General features: G+C 49.4%; 1 long non-coding RNA gene across 1 annotated transcript in view; it reads right to left on the bottom strand.

Annotated features, from left to right (window-relative positions):
• The window catches only part of LOC122693989, a 208,033-nt gene that overhangs the window by 15,114 nt on the left and 171,218 nt on the right, over window positions 1-21,701 (bottom strand). Inside the window, exon 2 of the long non-coding RNA XR_006341077.1 lies at window positions 6,440-6,549. This is a non-coding gene — a long non-coding RNA (uncharacterized LOC122693989). The remainder of the gene's footprint in view (window positions 1-6,439; window positions 6,550-21,701) is intronic.

Raw genomic sequence — 21,701 nt, 5'->3', positions numbered from 1 at the left:
CATTTCCAGTCCTTCTGGTTTTTTGAGATGTGGTTTGATCTCTGCACAATTCATCTTGTTATGTTCTGCCAAAAATATTTCATCATTCAGCAAACTGTTCTTCCCAGCTTCATATCATTTTTTAATGTGATCAGCACATCTTTGAAGACCTTGTGAAAAATCATTAATAAAAATGTTAATGTGAATGAGACAAGGGCAGAGTCCTGTGTCACATCACTGGAGACCTTTTTGTAGATTGGCATCTGCAGCATTTAATTAGCATCCCCCTTGGTTCATCACTGTGATGGTTATAAAATCATTTAATCATGCTATCACTGAGCTTACATGTCTCCACATTGTTTATGAGAAATAATCTTATCAATGCCTTGCTGAAAGGCAGTTACACTTATAGCTACAGAATTCCTCTGATTGATCACTTTACCAAACCAGAATAATCTATCAAATAAGTAAAAGGCATCTGTCAGACGTGACTTGTTCTAAGTGAACCCATATTGGCTTCCGGAGATCACTCTTTTTTTTTTTTTTAATAAATTCAAAACAACCCTGTTAGTAACTGTATCAGTCAGCGTAGGTTAAGTTATGCTTAACTTAAGCGTAAGTTGGGCCCGAAAGCTGCAACTACTGCGCCTGTGCACCACAACTAGAGAAGCCCAGGCACTGCAACGAAGACCCAACTCTGCCAAAAAAGAGCGACTCAAAGCAGACTATGGGCTTTAGTTAATAATAAGAGGTCATCAATTGTACTAAAGGTATTCCACTAATGCAAGATGTTGATAACAGGGGAGGCTATGTGCAGAGACGGAGTTGTGCTCAGTTGCTTGAGTCATGTCTTACTCTTTGCAGCCCTATGGACTGTAGATCTCCATGCTCCTCTGTCCATGGAATTTCCCAGGCAAGAATACTAGGGTGTATTGTCATTTCCTTCTCCAGGGGAACTTTCCAACCCAGGGGTCGAACCCATGCCCTGCATTGGCAGGCAGATTCTTTACCAGTAGTGCCCCCAAGGGAAGCTCTCTTCCCCAAGAGAGTCAAGCTTTTACAGTCCTCCTGGGAAGCAGGTTTGTGGTTAGGTAGCCCCAGCATCCCTATTCTCTTTGGCTAAAGAGCACCAAGAGGTTGGTCACTTCACAGTGATGTTCCCATCGGACTGAGCAGCACCCCAGGAGGATGCAGGACAGGTGGGCTCAGGCACCATGACCCAAGCTGGTCCCTTTGCACCCCTCCTATCTGTCATCTCCCATCACTTCAACGCTTCACATCCCCTCACAGTCTTCATCCAGCTCCACATAGGCGCAGTGGGACTGCCCCCCCTCAAGGCACCCCGCAGACCTCTCTGGCTGCTTCCCCACATGCAGGGACCTTCCTGGCCCTTGTGCATGCACAGCTGAGTGTGGAGGGATTCACATCCATGGAGGCACCAGCAGGGGCAGCTACTGATGGTGGGATGCTCTCCCTTCCCATCCCCCGGGAGGACAGATCTGAAGCTGCATCTCAGAAGAAGGTCATACAGGACAGAGCTCCGACTGATGAGGACCAGGTCCTTCCTGCCCTGCTCCCTGACTTCCGATACCTGGGACCACAGCCGCAAACAAACTAACTTGTTTCAAGTCTGAAGCTCTGCTTTAGGGCTCAACCCAGGCTAAGACATCAGCTGTCTGCAGGTGACACCTAATCTATTCCTACCTGTCATGCACGGACACACACACACACCTTTGTGTTCCCGTCACCCTCCCAAAACCCATCCACGGGAAAAGGATTTCCCAGGCAATAGCCACTCTTCCTTCAGGCTTCCCTGGTGGCTCAGATAGTAAAGAATCTGCCTGCAATGCAGGAGACTCGAGTTCGATCTCTGGGTCGGGAAGCTTCCCTGGAGAAGGGAGTAGCAACCCACTCCAGTGTTCTTGCCTGGAGAACTCCATGGACAGGGGACCCTGGTGGGTGCTACAGTCCATGGGTCGCCAAGAGTCAGACACAACTGAGCGACTAACAGCCACGAAGAACCAAAGGAACCAGCTCCCCAAAGGACATGCTATGAGTTGTCTGTGATGCCTGAACAGCAGCCGAGAGGGTGGGCGCACAGTGAGCCGGGACGTGGAGGTTTCAGGGGAGGGGAGGGGTGCTGTCTGGTGGAGGGGCTGCAGACACGCACCCCTAAATTACGATATTTTCCTTCTCGAGGCTGAATGAATGCAGCCTCAGACAGACGCTGCCCCGCAGCTGTTTGTGGCAGGGGCCCCGTGGCAGGCCAGTGACTTTGAAAAGGGGGATTGGAGGGCAATCTGACAAAGGGACCACTGTCTTTGAGGGAACTTGACGTGAGCCCAGCAGGGCCGAGCGGCAGGAGTTTGCACAGCTGCGGCTGGAAGCAAACATGTACTTTTAGCTGACCTGGGCCCCGTGGCTTCGCGCGTTAAACCTGACACTTTCCAGATGTACACGAACCTCCCTCTGGCACCGTCCAGAGCACCACGTCCCCAGGTCCACACACACTCCCCAGGCAGCCCTGTCAATGTCACATTGTGCTGGGGACCCCGGGCCTCTCCTGCGAACTCCACACCCCGACCTTAAGGTGAGTGCCCCGAGGCTGAGCTGGAGATTTACGAGCTGGATTTCAAACTAGTACAAGTTCAAAGTCAGCTCAACAGCAGCTGCCACTCTGACCTCCCGTCATTTCTTTGTGCCTGGCTCCAGGTTGGGTGATGAGTGGATGCTGAGGCTGCCTTCCAGAGGGTTCTTTTGCAAGCTGCCTTTGGGTGAACCCCGAGATCTCTAGCACTGGCCGAGGGAAGGTTCAGAAGCAGCTTTGGAGTGCAGAAGGGTATCCCCATACGGCCGTGGTCTCTCAATCCCACCTGGCCTGGAGGAGAGCACGTGACCCCAAAGCGTGGACTCAGGCAGACCACGTGGGGCCCCCAGGTGCTATGAGAACTCTAGGAGGGGGCATTACAAAGCCCCGCTGTGGCGCGAGCCTTCTCCAGCACCATTCATTCTGGAGATCGCTCAGCTCAGCAGTCCTAACTGGAATGTTGGGGCAACAGATGGTCTAGGATGCTGAGGGAGGCCAGGGATGGCGGGGGTGGGTGGGGCGGACACCTGGACATTCTCTGGGGCAGGAGGAGGCCGGCTTGACTTGGTGACTCCCCCTATTCTCTGAACTCAAACAGGCAGGAGAAGCTGGTGTGGGGCCCCAAGACCATGGAGGCTGTGCCCCAGCCCTGGTGGGCGCAGATATAAGAGGAGCGATGGTCCCAGCCCGCTTGTGGTCGAGGGTGGGTAAAACGAGGTGACTGGCGGTGGGGAGAGTCCTTTGGGGAATTGACAATGCTGACTCACAGGGTATTTTTCCTCCTGGGACAAACCTGAGGACACTGGGGACACAAGCTGCTCAAGGGAGCTGGAAAGGCTCAGAGGCTCCAGAGCTCAGCCCTCAGGGGACCCCAGGAAGCAGCAAGCATCCTTCAGTTCCTTCCTTCATTAAAACATTTATTCATGTGTGCCCTTCAGTGAGCTCTGGGTGTAGCATACATCATTTCTTTCCCTCTTCATTTTGTTGTTGTTCAGTCGCTGAGTCGTATCCTGACTCTTTGTGACCCCTGGACTGCAGCACACCAAGCTTCCCTGTCCGTCACCAACTCCCAGAGCTTGCGCAAACTCATGTCCATTGAGTCCGTGATGCCATCCAACCATCTCATCCTCTGTTGTCTTCTTCTCCTCCTGCCCTCAATCTCTCCCAGCATCAGGGTCTTTTCCAATGAGTCATTACTTCGAATCAGGTGGCCAAAGTATTGGAGCTTCGACTTCATCTTCATTTTTGCTGGGTACAGTTTTCATGTGTGGGGAGCACACATCTGAAATGACCAGCTCTGTGCATGCCTTTTTATAGATGTGGACACCATGTGACCACACCCAGGTCCAGGGGTAGAAGATGTCCATCACCCAGAGGGCTCCCTCATGCCTCCTCCCAGCCAACAACCCCAGAGAAACCTCCACCTGGACTTGGATCATCACTGATGACTTTTGCCTAAAGATCAACTAAGATTCATCTTTTTGCCTCAAGGCAGGGAAATAGAACAACTTGGTAAAATGTAAAGGGTGAACTTCCCTGGTGCTCCCAATGCAGGGGGCCCAGGTTCAATCCATGGTCAAGGAACTAAGATCCCACATGCCGCAATTGAGACTTGGCACAGCCAAATAAATAAATGAAATAAATAAATAGTTTTAAAACATGTAAACGGTATCATATCATATGGGCTCTGCTGTATCTGGCTTCTTTCACTCAGCATAATATTGTTGAGGTTCAGCCATGCTGTCAGGGGTGTTAGTGGCTTGCTCTTTTTCCTTACTGTATAGTATTTTTAAGTGGATACACTGTAATTTGCTTAACCATTTGCCATTGAATGAATGTGTGTTTCCCCTTCCCCAATATTCATACTTGCAATCCTAACCTTCAATGTGATAGTATTAATATCAGGAGGTGAGCCTTTGGGAGGTGAGTAGGTCATGATGATGGATTGTGCCTTTATAAATGAGGCCCCAGAGAGACCCCACACTCCTTCCACCATGTGAGAAGAGTGAGAAGGTGGGCATCCATGAACCTGGAAGAGGGCCCCCCACCAGGCTCTAAATCTGCCTATGCAGGGTAAAGAGAGCAGCACTCTGGGCAGTGGGGGTCAGGTCTGGACTCCTTCCCAATGGGGTCCTTGGGGTGGAAGGGTTTGGTGACAGAGCACCTGAGAATCTGTGTGTGGTACCTGCCCGTCACCCTCCCCCAGAAGGGCCTGCTGGTCTGAGTGAGAGGGCTGGTGGAGCAAGGGGCCTCAAAGTCAAGATGGAAAAACAGGGACTTCCCTGGTCGCCTAGTGGCTGAGATGCCATGCTCCCAGGGCAGGGGTCCTGGGTTCAATCCCTGGTCAGGGAACTTGATCCCACATGCCACAACTGGGAGCCCACACGCTACAACTAGGAGTTTGCATGCCACAACTAAAAAAGATCCCATGTGCTGCAGTGAAGGTCAAAGATGCCCTGGGCTGCGTCTGGGATGCTTTACAGTCAAATAAGTGCTGCTGTTGTTTAGTCGCTAAGTTGTGTCTGACTCTTTTGTGACCCCATGGACTGTAACCAGACAGACTCCTCTGTCCAAGGGATTTCCCAGACAAGAATACTGAAGTGGGTTGCCATTTCCTTCTCCAGGGGATCTTCCTGACCCAGGGATCAAACCTGCGTCTCCTGCACTGGCAGGCAGATTCCTTACCACCGAGCCACCAGGGAAGTCACGCAGAGAATTTCGACATCTCAGATCTTAGAAGACTGTAATATCATAATAATATTTGTGTGCTTACCTGGGCCAGGCACTATTTTAAGCCCCTGACATAAGTTACTCTGTTTAGCCTTCACAGCAACTGTATGAGGTCAGTTAGGGGGAACCAGTACACAAGGTGTTTGGGGTCATTCAGTGAGGAAATGCAGAACTGGGGTTCACAGGAGGTTCCGGAGCTGTGCTCCTCTGCACTCTGCTCCCCAACCCAGGACACTGCCTGGGGTAACCCCACACATGCTCTGTCCTTGGCACTTCCTCTCAAGATTCCCTCACACACATCTGCAGAATACAGACCTCTCTGCCACTATAATCTACCTCGAGACCTAGACAGGCACCCCTTACATTGGGACTGCACTGAGGGACAGGCTCACTCATTTTCTAGTCATTGTCTTACTCGGTTGCGGCTCCTGTAACAGAATTCCATTGACTAGGTGGCTTAAACAGCAAACATTTATTTCTCACAGGTCTGGAAGCCAGAAATCTGAGATCAGAGTCCTAGCATGGTCTGGGTCTGGGTAAAAGCCTCCTCGTGGCTGTTCTTGCTTTATCCTTACATTGTGGAGAGAGAAAGAGAGGAGGCAAGCTGTCTTGTGTCTCTTCTCTTAAGGTTGACCTCCTCACCCAAAGACCCCACCTCCTGACATCATCGCTTTAGCGGTTAGGGTCCAGCCTATGAATGTTGGGGGGATTCAAACATTCAGTCCATAGCAGTCATGATAAAAGGGAAGCCTGGATCCTTCAAGCAAATTATCTAAGAGGGTCTATATTAATTGAGGGGTTAAGCCTATTATCTCCACTAACTGCCTGGGAAGGAGGAAGCAGATGCCCTCAGAACTCACTGCAGGGTTACTGGACCTCCCCATTGGCTGTGGGACGCCCAGTTGTGAGTCCTGAAGCTGTGTTCATTTTTATTCCACTCTGTGGAGCCCTGCTGTGGCCTGGGTCTCTCTCCTCCCAGGGGAGACCGTGTCCCAGAGGGCCTGGGGACCCACGATTCCGGCTCCCTGCTCTCCACTCCTCTGGATTCTGTTGCTCTGATCTGATTTCCATCTGCCTTGTGAACTGGTCCATTCTCCTCCCCGAGGACAGACAGCCTGATCACAGGCTCCCCTGGCTGCTTACCTTCGGGGCTCTGAATCCTCCCTTTGTGAAGCTGGTGGCAAAAGGGAGCCCTTCGGAGCACTCCAGAGAGGCTCTCCGCCTGAGGACAAGGAGTGTGGGCTTGTTGTCTTCTGGGAAAGGAAAGAGTGAAAAGAAATTCAGAGCTGTAGCTCTCAAACTGGGAGAGACCAGGCGCCCCGTGCTCAGGCTTCATGTGGAGATGCTCCGGCAGGGTCCTGTGGTGCGCAGCCTGGACCGTCTCCATCAGCGTGAGCTCCTGGGACCCGGCGTCTAAGAAATGCTTCCCAATTCAACACTGACGTTCTTATAAGTGCAAGCTGGTGAGATGAATTCCCCACGAGTTAATACACATTCACATCTGTGCATACGCATATGCACAGACACAAGAGGACCAATAACAGGCAAAGAGGAGGCCTGCCGTGGATTGAATTGTGTCCCCTCCAAAGATAGGTCCTAAGCCCCCACGGACCTGCGAATCGGACCTTATTTGGAAATAGGGTCTCTGCAGATGTGATCAAATGAGGATGAAGTCGCCCTGGAGTGCGGTGAGTCTAACCCTAACCATAGGCGTCCTTAGGAGAAGGTCAGAAGACAGACACACAGACGAGGCAGCTGTGCGCAGACGCAGATGGGGGCGGAGACTGGAGTGAGGTGTTTACTAGCGGAGGGGTCCAAAGAGGGCCGGGTGCCCCCGGACGCTGGGGGCGGGGCCTCTGGAGGCTGGAGGCCTCCACACCTTGATTTCAGACTGTGAGATTTTGGAGTTGTGAGAAAATAACTGTTTGCTGTTTTCAGCCTCCCCATCGTGGTCCCTTCGTACACCCGCCCTAGAAGGCACATACAGGGCCTGAGGAGGGGCAGGAAAAGAAAGAAACCCCTCCCATCTCCTGCTGCCTTTGCTCGTACTGGCTTTTGAACCACTTTGATTTCACCAGTGTCCCCTCTGCTCAAACATTTATTTATCTGTCTAAACACTTGGCACGTGGCCAGAGGCCTGGACCTACGCTGGGCACCAGGATTACATTGTTCTGCTCAGAGGTGACATCAAAGTCATGACTACAACCCCGAGAAGGCCCTGCAGGGTCTGGACCCACCCTCGTCTTCACTCAAGCTGCTCCAGTCAACTGCCCTCTTACTAATCAGGTTCTGGGGCTTAGGATGTAGACGTCTTTGAGGGGTCATTATTCATCACACACAGCAAGATGACTGCTGAGACTTAAATTTATTGGGGTGACTTGGGAAGGCGAGTATCAGTGGAATGATGCAAAGGTTCTCCTTGGAACATCTCCAAGTCCATGCTCTGTAAATGTTTGCTATTCTGGTTATTAATATTATTATTGAAAATAACATCAATAATATTGATAACAATACCAATAATATTGTTATATAATATTAATAATTTGATATTGTCAATTATTGAGAATAATACTGATAATGTTAATAAAATTATTGGTAATATCAATAATACAATGATATAAAATTATCAATAATATTATTGATAACATCAATAATATAAATTATGTCATTGATAATGATAACAATAATACAATATTATCACTAATAATATCAATTATATTATTATCAATAATATTAATAATAACCCCAATATTATGGGGCTCAGCCATTGATGGTTTCACAATCAGGAGACCTATGGGCCTGAGGCCAAAAGCGGCTCTGCCTAGAGATACTATATACATAACTAACGTCGAACCTCAAGTGATGATGTGGCAGTCCATTTGATAGAATTTCTTATAGACACTGGTGCTGCCTTGTCAGTCTTAACCCAAAGGACTGGAAACCTTAGCAATCATAAGAAATACACAATGGGGTTGTCAGGGAAGAAACTGGGCACACTTTCCTGCAGCCCAGAGAGATCTGAGCTCACCTTTTACTGCAGGGGAAATCTACAGATGAACCACTGGAAGGAATATGGACAGACAGACACCAAAATAATGCATAAAATAGGGAGACCCTCCACAGATGTTTATAAGGGGAAAATCATTAAAAACCCCTAAATAGGGAAAACATCATGCAAAGGAGGCAGAGATATGGATCCTGAGCTAAGAAAGTGATTTGGAAGGATCTTAGGAACTTTTTTCATGAGGGTTTTGTTGAAACAGGTACAACAATGGTTCTTCTTGCCCAACACATTCAGAATATGCCAAGTTCCAGCTATTCTCCTGTCCCAAGGAGCACAGGATACACTCACCCGCCACCACCACCCCAGGGCACTTAGAGCCCCAAGAAACGCAAATTCTCAAGCGTCATGGAACTGCAATTGCCTCCAAAATCTGACCCAGGTTCTCAGTGACAAAGAGGATGGATCATGATTTCAAGAAAGCTGACCTCGTGCTTAGATTACACGGAGAAGAAATTATCTCTCTTTCTCTGTGATGCAATCATTACAGAGGCTGTGCTTACCCTGTTCATGTCCCAGAAGCCTGGTCCAGAACTAGTTGAGGAGGGGACATGGCTGAGGGTGGTGGTGACGGCCCTCTCTCTCTCTCTCTCTGTTTCTCTGCTTAGGAACCCATTTTCCCTATACCATCTCCTCTTCCAGTCCCCACCTGGGAGAAAGAAGAGCTGAACATCCCTTTAGCCGGGCCAGCCTGCTCTTCCAAACCCATCCCTTTCCCAACGGGAGGCCCACAGTGAGGCAGGGACACTGGGTTGGGATGCACTTATCAGGATGTTGCTGGGGGAACAGGCTGGAGGTTTGCAGGGCCAGGACTACCTCCGGGCGCCTGCTCGCTGGAGGCTGCGTCTGCCTGCTCATCAGAGCAGGGAGTGGGTGATTCTGATGACCTCTTCTTCTTTCATTCTTTTGGTTCTTAGCTTTTCAATAAATTGCCACGCAAGGTTTTCCAGAATCCAGCACATGTGGAAGTGGGTAGCAGTCCGTGCAGACTTTCTGGGGTCCAGCAGGGGAGGCAGGATAGCCAACGACGGGGAAACCTAGGAGCCATCTTAAACCCCTCTCTTCCTGCTCTCCACGGCCTCCTATGTCAGCAGTCACTGGACCTGATCCACGCCCCCTTCTCTGCACTTCCACCCTCTCCTGTAGCTCCACCCTCACACCTCACCTGGAAGATGACTCTAATTCTCTTCTCTAAATAGTTCCCATTTGTTCAGCTCTTACCATGCGCCAGGTGGCTGCTAAACCTTCCAGGTATCAACTCTTCCAAGTCACCCCATAACCTTATAACACATATACTAATTTTATCCCCATTTTACAGATAAAGAAACTGAGGCACTGAAGGTAAACTTGCCCGAGATCACACAATGAGTAAAGGGCAGAGCCAGGATGGAAACTCCGGCTGTTTCCCAGGCCTGCTGTCTGACCACCACCCTACACTGCCACCCTCTCCTCTCATCATGGTATTTTGTTTCGTGTTGTAGTGATTTTCTTTCTTTCTTTTTCTTTTTTGAGAGCAAATCTGTGCATTTCTCCAAAACCCACCTGGCTAATCAGTCTTCTAAGGTTTAGCCCAAAGACCAGGTCCCTCCCCCACTGTCACCCCCACCTCCGTGAGGCCCCATCCTCCTTACGGTGCTCAGAATGCAGCGTCTTAACTCTAGCTGACTCCACTTTGCTCATCAGGCTACCGGCTTTACAGGGCGAACAGTAGTTTATTCATCTCCGCATCCCCTGGAGGCTCAGAGTCGCTCCACAGGGTTTGTTGATGCCGGAATCAATGTTCCCCATCCCTCCTGAGTGCTCAGCTGCTCAGACAGGACACAGAGTAGCACTTGATAGAAGCTTGTAGGGGGAGGGAAAGCAGCTGGCCGATTGCCAAGACTCCCTCAGCAAGGCCCAGGGTGGGTCTTTATTTCCCCCAGGTCTGCTGAAAGGACTGAAACGCGCACTTGTCCTTACTCCAGTGGGCTGCAGGAGGAACGCCCCATGCCAGCCACGTCCTGAGCTGGGCCTCAGTTTTCCTTGGAAAGGATGGCTGTGTTCACTTCACAGGGCTGCGGTGACAAGCGACTACGAATGGGGTGGCTTAGGACAGCAGTCGCTGTCTGACAGTTGTTTAGTCCCTCAGTCCTGTCCAGCTCTTTGTGACCCTATGGACTGAAGCCCACCAGGCCCCTCGGTCCATGGAATTTCTCAGACAAGAATACTGGAGGGGGTTGCCATTTTCTTCTCCAGGGGATCTTCCCTACCCAGGGATCGAACCTGGGTCTCCTGCATTGGCAGGCGGATTCTTCACCATTGACCCACCAGAACAGCTCCCTCCAAAGTGCCTTCCATCAAAGTTCAACATGCTTCTACCCCGAGCCCCATACCTCCGCTCCTGGGTATTTACCCAAGAGAAAGGAGCATGGATGGTCACACAAAGCTTTACTGCAGCTCTATCTGTAACAGCCTGGATCTGGAAACAACCCGAATATCCATCAGCATGTGAATGGATCAGCAAATGGTGGTTATTCATACAGCAAAGGGCTTAGCCGGCGACACAGACAGGAAACACCCTGTGTGATGAGTCCTAGGTTCACCGTGCCCAGGGAGAGAAGTCAGATGCAAAAACACCACATGCTTCCATTCATGGGAAATTCTGGAGCCGGTGAGACTGCGCTTAGGTGAGGTTGGTCAGCCCAGCGGTTACCTCTGGCGGTGTTAACCTGGAGAGGGGGACTCTCTCTGCCAGGTGAGGGAATATTCCAGATCTTGAATGGGGTGTTAGTGACTCAGGTGTAGACGTGTGCCAAACACACCTGCAATCTGTGCATTTCATTATATGTAGATGATGCCTCGCTTTAAAAAGCTCTTTTTGAGGTTTAATTTAGAGGAAACCTCAGACACTAAAGCCCCCAGGTCCCCGCAACCTTCCCCAAGATTGAGCCTTTGCTCACAGCTACATGTCAGGACCTGATTGCAAGCAGGTGGAGCTCTGGTTCTTAGGGACTCACCCACACCCCCAGCTGCCACCCCCTGGCCCTTACTCTCCTCCCAGGCTCTTGTTCCACCTCTGTGGAGATGCCCTAAACAGACTGGGAGGCAGAAATCAGCTTCAGAAATCACCCCTGAGCAGGGTCTGCTCCCAGTTGCCCTGAGGTCCTTGGCAGCCCCTCTCCTTCCAGCCTGAGTCATGAGATCTTTAGTTGCGGCATGTGAACCGTCAGTTGCAGCATGTGGGATCTAGTTCCCTGACCAGGGATCGAACCTGGGCCCCCTTCATGGGAAGCACAGAGTCTTAGCCACCAGACGACCTGAGAAGTCTCTCCTCAATAAGTCTTAAAATCCTTTCAGATCACCACTCTTGGTGAGTTCAGCTCCTCAGTTTCAAACCAAAAGGTTGAGCTATTTTACCATGCTTTCCCTCCTCTAAAAACTAAAATCCGAGTAAGGTCTGTGTCTGAGCTTGTAGCGTCTTACCTGTGTGAATTCTGGGTGTCAGAGGTCAGCATTGGGGGGAAGCTGGGTGAAGGGTACAAGGGATTTTCTGTACTTTTTATTTTTTAGCAACTTCTGGTGAGTCTTAACCTACACTAAAATTAAGAGTCATAATAAAATGAAAAAAGCAAACAGCCTCAGCAGAATCTCTGGGCTCCTGCCATGCAAGTTGTCCCAGGAAGGAATCTTTTATTAGTCAGTTTTATTAGTGTGTGTGCTTGCCTGTCTGTCTGCCCAGAGTCTGCTTCCCCATGCTTTTCCACAGTCTGAAAGTACAGTATTTTGGGCACACGTGTAAAACAGGTTTCTGTGCACGGGTTCCCAGACTGCCTGGTTTTGAATCTCATATCTGTGGCTTACTATCTGTGTGTCCTTGGTTGGGCAAGTTACTTAACCTTTCTGTGCCTCAGTTTCCTCGTCTGCAAAGTGGGCGCCAACAGTGCCTGCCTCCTTGGTCTCTGGTGGGGTTGAATTGACTCCTTTTTAAAAATTTATTTTCATGACTTTTTCTCCCTTCTTTATTATTTTTTTTTAATATTTAATTGATTCAGTTGTGGCGTTCGAACTCTTAGCTGCTCCTTGGCACGTGGGATCTAGTTCCCCAACCAGGAATCAAACTGGGGCCCCTTGCATTGATAGCGCAGAGTCTTAGCCACTGGACCACCAGGGAAGTCTCACTGACTTCTAATAATTCTAAGTGCCTCAGACTAGGTGGGCACTCAGATACACAACATGTATGGTCACCTTTGAAGCACAATGCTGTTTTCTGGTCAGTCTCCTAGGAGCTGAGCATGATTGGGTCATGTTACTGCGTCCCCTACTTTCTTCTAATTCTCAGGGAATGTTTATAATGAGAGCATCTGAAATTCCTGGTGTTAAATTCCCAGAGTCATGATCGATTGCAGTGCCTACAGAATTGCCCAGAACCTGTGGCTCCATGGTAAAGAATTCGCCTGCCAATGCAAGAGATGCAGGTTCAATCCCTGGGTTGAGAAGATTCCCCCAGAGGAGGAAATGTCAACCCACTCAATATTCTTGCCTGGAAAAATCCCATGGACGGAGGAGCCTCGTGGGCTACAGTCCAAAGGGTCTCAAAGAGTCGGACACGATTGAGCTCGCACGCAGCCCACCACACCGCCTCTGCCTCTATACTGTGAAGAAACCTCCATGAAGTGTGTGGTTAGGGGGACAGAAAAGTCAATGGGGATCTCCAGCCTCTTGAAAGCCCCCAACCCACTTCCTACTGGTTTGACTAAATGTGCCTAGAAGTGGGCAGGTGTTAAGAGTGGGGTGGGGGGGAGCTGCCACTGCAGAATCAAGGGGAGATTCGCTATTCTGGGGGGCCCCCAGGAAGCAAGTTCAACCCCTTTGTTGCAGAACCCAAGCCCCCTGCCCCAGCCGGCAGCCTCAGTCCTGCCTGCGAGGAAGCACCCATCTTCGTGCCCAGAGCTGCTGCTGCTACTGCTGCTAAGTCACTTCAGTCGTGTCCGACTCTGTGCGACCCCATAGATGCAGCCTGCTAGGCTACTCTGTCCCTGGGGTTCTCCAGGCAAGAGTACCAGAGTGGGGTGCCCTTGCCTTCTCCAGCCCAGAGCTGAATCCATGGCTATTCCCGACTTGGTCCTACCCGTTCCCCTGAGCCATCGGGCGGTGATTCCAGCCTGGTGCCCCCACTGAGGTGGCAGTGGGGAGGCTTGGCCCTAGAGGGGACCCCATCTCCCCTCTCCCTGGAGGCTCCCCACACAAAGCTCCCTTTGATTTTCAACGGCCTGGTTTTCTGGTTGTTTAACACGAGGTAGGGATTTTTTCTTCTCCTTTGGCAGTGTGGTGCCAAAATGTTTACACTTGTGAGGTGGAGGGAGGGGGCTCTGCGCTGCTTCAGGGCCTGTACACATTCCCGGGAGAAAATGAAAGTGAGCGGAGATCAGAAAAGGTTGCCTCCATTCAGAGGCCACGCTCTGACTTGGTCTCCATAGGTCTGCAGTGACTCTGCCCACAAATATAGGGACCAGAAAGGGACAGGGACTAGGAAAAGACACAGCAGCCTGACAGCAAGGTTCACGTTCCAGCTCCTCTACTTCTTGATTGATGCTGAGCCTCAGTTTTCTCATCTGTGAAGTGGGAGCAATGACAATACCTACCACAGGGGTGCTGAGGGGTTACATGTGTTCCCAGTGACCAGGGCTCCCCTACACAGGGAGGACTCAATACAGCATCACTTTATGTATGAGAATGGGTGCTTCTTGGGTAGATTTTACATTTTCTCAACTGACTAGGTGTTGCTATTATATCGGGGAAAAAAATTAGAAAGGGGGAGGGACAGAGGGAAGAAAAGACAGAAGGGAAGAAGGAGGGAGAAGAAAGAGGTTTTTCCCATGCAGACGCCCATCAGAGGGTGCCTGGGGCGGGGAGAGGGGTGAGCACTGACAGAATATCTGTCACAACTACTCACTGTCCCCCAGGGACGCTCCAGGCAGCCTTGAGGCCCGTCCCATTGTGGAGGGGGGAGTTCCATATACCTTGAGCAGAAAGATCACTTTTCTTCCTATTAAAAAAAACTGTGGGACTGCCCTGGTGGCCCAGTGGTTAAGAATCTGCCTGTGAAGGCAGGGGACACGGATGGGTTTGATCCCTGGTGCAGGAACGAAGATCCCACATGCCCCCGAGCAACGACGCTCATGCACCACAGCTCTGAGCCCGGGTGCCCTAGAGCCCGTGCTCTGCGACAAGAAAAGTCACCTTAATGAGAGATGAGCGCTGCAACTCGAGAGGAGCCCTCGCTGGCCGCAACTAGAGTAAGCCCGTACACAGCAGCAAACAGCCCAGGTGTGGCAGTGAAGACGCTGAGCCCGGCCAAAAATAAAATAAATAAATAAATTATTGAAAGAAAATTGTAATAAAATATACATGACCCAGGGCTTCCCTGGCGGTTCAGACGGTAAAGAATCTGCCTGCAAGGCGGGAAACCTGGATTCGATCCCTGGGTTGGGAAGATTCCCCTGGAGAAGGGAACAGCTACCCACTCCAGTATTCTAGCCTGGAGAATTCCAGGGACTATATAGTTCATGGGGTTGCAAAGAGTTGGACATGACTGAGCAACTAACATTTCATTTCATTTTTTTTTCATACATGACCCAAAATTTACCTTTTAAATCGTTTATGTGCGTGAAATTCAATGGCATTCATAGATCTACAATGTCGTGCAACCATCACCACCGTCTATTTCTATTTGTCATCATCCCAAACAGAAACTCTGCCCCCATTAAGCAGTAACTTCCCATGTTCCCTTTCCCCAACCCCTGACAACCTCTAAGCTACTTTCTGTTTCTATGAATTCACATTTGGGGTGTTTTCTATAAGGGTCAATAGAATCATACAGTTTTTGCCCTTTTGGGTCTGGCGCCTTTCACATAACATGATGTTTTCAAGGTTCATCCATATTGTGGCATGTGTCAGGGCTTCATCCCTTTTTATGGCTGAGTCATACTCCATTGCATGCACGGACCACACTTTGTTTATTCATCTGTTGATGGACACGTGGATTGTTTCCACTTTGGGGCTGTTGCAAAAAGAACGCTGTACCCCTGAACACTTCTGCATTCTCAAATCCCCAAACGGTGTGTTGGTTGGTTTCAAACAAGGCACAAAAGGATTTATTTCTGGTCCCCAGAGAAAGCTGCCTCTTCGTGAATAAGCATGACATGCCTGAGACAGAGGATGAGATGGTTGGATGGCATCACCGACTTGATGGACATGAGTTTGAGCAAACTCCAGGAATTGGTGATGGACAGGGAAACCTGGCGTGCTGCAGTCCATGGGGTCGCAAAAAGCCAGACACGACTGAGTCACTAAACTGAACTGAACTGCCTGGACCAGCGCGAGAGCCAAGAGTTTGGGGAAAATAGGAGTGAGGCATGAAGACAGGTGTCAGGGAGCAAACAGGGTGTGTGGGGGAGTTTGGGGCCAAGAGCTGCCTCGGAGATGTTTATGTTCTGAATTCCAAATGCCTGGAATGATTTCTGAATATCAGCTCCTTGGAGAGAGAGAAAGGGAGGTCTCTGAGTAAAAGACTCTTGAAAAATATTTATCTCGCTGTCAGAACGGAGGACCAGGAAATTGTACTGGGGGTTGGGGAGAGCGAGGGAACTGTGAGGATGGAGATCATATTTCAGGTTAGTTTCAGCTTTATCTTCTCTGGAGTGTGACCGAAAGCGGAGTTATCTGGTGCTAAGAGATTTTATCAATGAGGAGTGACCTACTTGAGGCTTTGCCCTTTAAAACCTGCATCCTCTGAAGAATTCAGTGCCTCGTCTGCTTTACTTGTTTTTTTTCTGTCTTCTGTTCGTTTGTTTTGTTTTCTGCACTGGGTCTTTGTTGCGGAGCATGGGCTTAGTTACTTCCAGGCATGGGGGATCTTAGTTCCCTAATTAGGGATAGAACACTCATCCGCTGCATGGCAAGGTGGATTCTTAACCACTGACCACCAAGGAGGTCCCTCCTTTGCTTGCTTTGCGTCCCTCCACCTCTCTCAATCTTGTCCTCTCTTCTGCATTTGCCCCCCACATTTTAGTTCCTCTGCATTTCTAACCTCACTTGATTACTTTGTTGAGGAGTCCCTTGTATACAGCTTGTAGTCGAATTTCATTTATATTTGTGTTTACAACAAATACACACTACGTCCCTTCTCTCGTTTTAGGTTCTGTTTCGGTCATCTCTGCAATTTCTACTCTTTCATACCCTTTATATATGAAAAAGAAGACAGTCTTCTTTTTCCCTCTAGGGACGTGAAAGATGTCAAATGGTTTTGGTTTCACTAATGTGAGCCTTTCAATAAAGAGGATTCAAGTCTCTCTGTAATTATCAAGATCAGGAATGAAATGGTCTCTGTGTAAAACGAGACAAAGAACATTAAACTAGTTTCCACTTTCTGTTGCCCGTTCCTAGTTTTTGTGTGTATGTAAACGGTGACTTTAGAATATTATTTCCAGTTTTAAACAGCACGAGATTTTCTTTCAGTGACCATTTTTGACCGACACGTCCGGTTCTGTTGGCGGCTGTACTTTTGCCGGTTACTAAGACACTGTCCTTCATCTCTACCGACATTCTCTTATCTGTTTATCTTTTCCTTCTGCAATCTGGGCAAACTTCTACTCATTCTCTGTCTCAGATGCTGTCTCTCCTTTGATTTCTCCAAAATGCGGTTTTATTATTTATTTTCTTTTTTCTTTTGGCCCTGCTGCGCAGCTTGAGGGATCTTAGTTCCCTGGCCAGGGATCAAACCCAGGCCACAGCAGTAAAAGTCCAGAGTCCTAATCACTGGAGCGTCAAGGGAATTCCCGCCAAAACACTGTTTTAAATAGTCAGGGCAGTCTCTCTTTTCTTAAAACGTCCCCTTCTCCTACCCAGATCACCTTTTGACATCTTGGTTTGTTCTCTTGTGTTTCACCTCTTCTCATCAACAGCGTGGTCCTGTGAGTTATGCTGGATTATTTCCTGTAGGCCATTGGCTCAAAATGGCTCTGACATGGAGGAAGACACAAGCGACTTGGGTTTTACAAAGCACTGGGGGCTGCAGTGGGGATGCACAATTTAAGGAGAGGAGAGCTAGCGGACTTCCTTGGTGGTCCAGTAGTTAATAATCTGCCTGCCAATGCAGAGGACTCAGGTTCGATCCCTGGTCTGGGAAGATTCCACATGCCATAGAGCACCTAAGCCCGTGCTCCGCAAGAAGAGAAAGCACTGCAATGAGAAGCCCACACACCACAATGAAGAGTAGCTCCCGATGCCCCCAACTAGAGAAAGCGTGAATGCAGTGACGAAGACCTAGTGCAGCAAAAAAATTGAAATAAATAAATAAATGTTTTTAAAAAGGAGAGGAGAGGTGAAGTTGGGGAGAGGGACCAGCTGGGAAGCTGCCGAAGAGAAGGACATTTTATTTTGCAACCACGTGATTTTGCCAGAAAAATCATACACCCCCAACTCCTGTAGAGTTTTTCTTGGTTCATTTTAAGATTTAGTGCATTAGTGCAATTATCATCTGATACATTTTTATCACCTGGTTTCATTTTTCAACATGAAGTCCCAGGCAAAAATCCAACTCCTTGGCTCTTGTCTATCAAATTTGGTTCCTGGCTTAAGGAGATTGCTTCAAGCAACTTTTATTGATACTGGTTTTCTTTGGCTAACATGAAACTGCCAACAACCATAATATTAATAGTAGCTGAACTTTTTGAGTACCCTTTATGTGCCAAGCAGGATTCTAAGCGCTCGACCTACATCAATTCTTTTAAACCTCAAAACCATCCTGTGAGGCTACAGTTACACCCATTTCACAGATGAGAAGACAAAGGCACCAAAAGGTCCCACAGCTTGAAGGCTGCAGAGCTGGGATTCCAAGCTAAGCAGCCCCTAAGAACAAATAGTAAATGCTTCCCAGGTGGCGCAAGTGCTAAAGAACCCTCCTGTCAACACAGGAGATGTGAGAGACTCGAGTTTGATCCCTTGGTCAAGAAGATCCCCTGGAGGAGGGCATAGCAACCCACTCCAGTATTCTTGCCTGGAGAATCCCATGGACAGAGGAGCCTGGCAGGCTACAGTCCATAGGATTACAGAGAGTCAGACACAACTGAAGCGACTTAGCAACAAACAGTAACTATACATTGGGTTGGCCAAAAAGTTGGTTTGGGTTTTTCCATCACATCTTCCTTTTTGGTCAACCCAATGTCATGTTTAATACGTTGCTGTGGGTTCTCCCCTCACCTCCAGCACCACCTCCTGGCAGTGCCTCTGAAGGAGTGTGTGTATGTGTTACTCAGTCCTGTCCGACTCTTGGGAGTACATGGACTGCAGCCCACCAGGCTCCTCCGTCCATGGGGACTCTCCAGGCTAGAATACTGGAGTGGGTTGCCATGTCCTCCTCCAGGGGACCTTCCCGACCCAGGAATCAAACTCGGGTCTCCCACACTGCAGGCAGATTCTTTACCGTCGGAGCCACCTGGGAAGCCTACCTCTGAAGGAGGGTTGCCAGATAATACAGGACCCCTGATTCAATTTGAATTTCAAATAATCAGTGAGTCCTTTTTTAGTGTAAGTGTGGCTCGACTGGCAGACATTTGGGCTGTTTCCAGTGTGGCGCTATTAAGCATAAAGGTGTAAGTCCTCAGGTGGATGTGTTTACCATTTCTCTTGGGTCAGTACCTACCAGTGGGATTGCTTCCCAACCAGCCAAGAACAAGCGTTCCAGCTGCTCACGTCTTATTAACACTAGACGCCTTAGTGGGTGAGAAATGGTCTTTCTCTTTGGTTTTTGGCCAGACCCACCTCCTTTCCTAGCCTCCCAGCCCCACTCAAGGCTTCAGTCACATGATGCCTGGATTCTTCAGATTCACATCCACTCTAACCATGCGTGTGTGTGTGTGTGTGTGTGTGTGTGTGCGCGCGTGCTCAGTCTCTCAATCAGATCCAACTCTTTGTGACCCCCTGGTCCGTAGCCCACCTGGCTCCTCTGTCCATGGGGATTCTCCAGGCAAGAATACTGGAGTGAGTTGCCATTTCCTGCTCCAGGGGATCTTTCTGATCCAGGGATTGAAATTGCATCTCTTGCATCTCCAGCATTGGCAGGCAGATTCTTTACCACTGTGCCACCTGGGAAACCCAAACACAGCCCATCAGGAAAAAATAAAGGGGGTTAGAGGGCAACCTGGGCTGCTATGTGGAGGAAACATTAATGTGTCTGCTCTTGAGATGAAGGATATGCAGAAAGACCTAGACCTTGTTTTCTTTTTAAATGCTGATGCCTGGGGACTTGGATTCTCCCAGGAAGTAAACTCTGGAATGAGCCCAAAGCAACGTGGCTTATGTATGTGTCAGATGCTAAACTGTGTTGAAGCGGGAAGAGGACTCAGAGGAAAACAGCACACCCCACCCCCACCCTTGGGCACAGACTCAAGTGTGAGGGGTGCACTCCCTGCTGATCGTGGCGCCGCCCAGCCTCTGCTCAGCCACGGGGGCCCCTCTGTTCTCTTCCAGCAATAATGAAGCTGGTCTTTACTGAGCACATAGTACAGGCAGGTGCTATGCTCAGGCTTCCAGTCCAAGATACCACTTAAAAATCCTCTTCCAGGGCTTCCCTGGTGGTGCAGTGGATAAGGATAAAAATCCGCCTGCCAGTGAAGGGAACACAGGTTTGATCCTTGGTCCAGGCCTTCCCTGGTGGCTCAGATGGTAAAGCATCTGCCTGCAGTTGGGAAGATCCCCTGGAGAAGGAAATGGCAACCTACTCCAGTACTCCTGCCTGGAAAATTCCATGGATGGAGGAGCCTGGTAGGCTACAGCCCGTGGGGTCGCAAAGAGTAGGACACGACTGAGTGACTTTTGTTTCTTTCTTTCTTTCCAGGAAGATTCCACATGCCTCGGAGCAACTAAGCAACTGTGTGCCACAACTACTGAGCCCATGAGCTGCAGCTGCTGAAGCCCATGTGCCTAAAGCCCGGGCTTCACGAGAGAAGCCCCAGCGATGAGAAGCCCATGCACCACAACTAGGGAGTAGCCCCCACTCCCCACAACTAGAGAAAGTCTGCACACAGCAACGAAGACCCAGCACAGCCAAAATAAACAAATAAATAAACACATTTTAAAAAATCCTCTTCTGGCTCCTGAGATAGGTACTATTATTGTCGCACTGTACAGAGGAGGGGAGTGGAGACCTGGAGTGCAGTAAATGCCCAGTTATACCTGGAGTAGGGAATTGGTGCTGAAGCTCCAATACTTTGGCCACCTGATGCAAATCACTGACTCACTGGAAAAGACCCTGAAGCTGGGAAAGACTGAGGGCAGGAGGAGAAGAGGGCGACAGAGGATGAGATGGTTGGATGGCATCACCAACTCAATGGACTTGAGTTTGAGCAAACTCCAGGAGATAGTGAAGGACAATGAAGCCTGGCATGCTACAGTCCATGGGGTCACAGAGTCAGACATGAGAGAGCAACAACATACTTGACCAAGATCATCCTGCCAGGGCGTGGCATTCTGTCTCAAATCTCCTTTTTTAGCCATTTCCTCGCTCTATACATCCACTTCTCCTTGCTCTCTCAGGGACCCCAACCTCCCCTGTCTCTTTCTCAATGGAGGTCCTGGTCCCAGTTCAACCCATTATGAGGGGAAAGCTTTGTCCCAGAGCTGGTGTGACAATTTCAGCATGATCAAAAGTTTGCCTATGATCCGTCAAGGGGGATGAGAACCAGGGTCTCAGCATCTGTGCCTGTGAGGATAGGATCTCCAAGAGTCAAGATTTCTCACACCACCCACCCAGGAAGACAAGCCCTCAGAGTCAGACTTCCAGTAGGATGAGGGCTTTTTTTTTTTTTTAAATTGCAGTATAGTTGCTTTTGAGCTGCCCAAGTGGTGCTAGTGGTAAAGAATCTGCCTGCCAATGCAAGACACGAAAGAAACACTGGTTTGATCGCTGGGTTGGGAAGATCCCCTGGAGAAGGAAATAGCAACCTACTCCAGTATTCCTGCCTGGAAAATTCCATGGACAGAGGAGCCTGGTGGACTACAGTCCATGGGGTCGCAAAGAGTCAGACACAACTGAGCGACTGAGCACACACACACACACACACAGTTGCTTTACAATGTTGTGTTAACGTCTACTACACAGCAGAAGAGTCAGTCATACGCATATATATAGCCCCGCCCTTTCGGGGCTCCCCCCCATGTAGGACATCACAGAGCATTCAGTGGGGTTCCCTCTGCTATGCTCTAGGTTCCCATCTCTGGGAAGAAAGCGAAGTCCATCCTCATTCTATAGATAACTGATAGGATGAGGATGGACTTAGCTTTCTCCCAAATTTAGGAATAGAGACA

The sequence above is a fragment of the Cervus elaphus genome, chromosome 5, assembly GCF_910594005.1.
Source record: "Cervus elaphus chromosome 5, mCerEla1.1, whole genome shotgun sequence".
In the NCBI taxonomy this organism is placed as follows: domain Eukaryota; kingdom Metazoa; phylum Chordata; class Mammalia; order Artiodactyla; family Cervidae; genus Cervus; species Cervus elaphus.
This window is presented reverse-complemented; position numbering and strand designations above follow the sequence as displayed.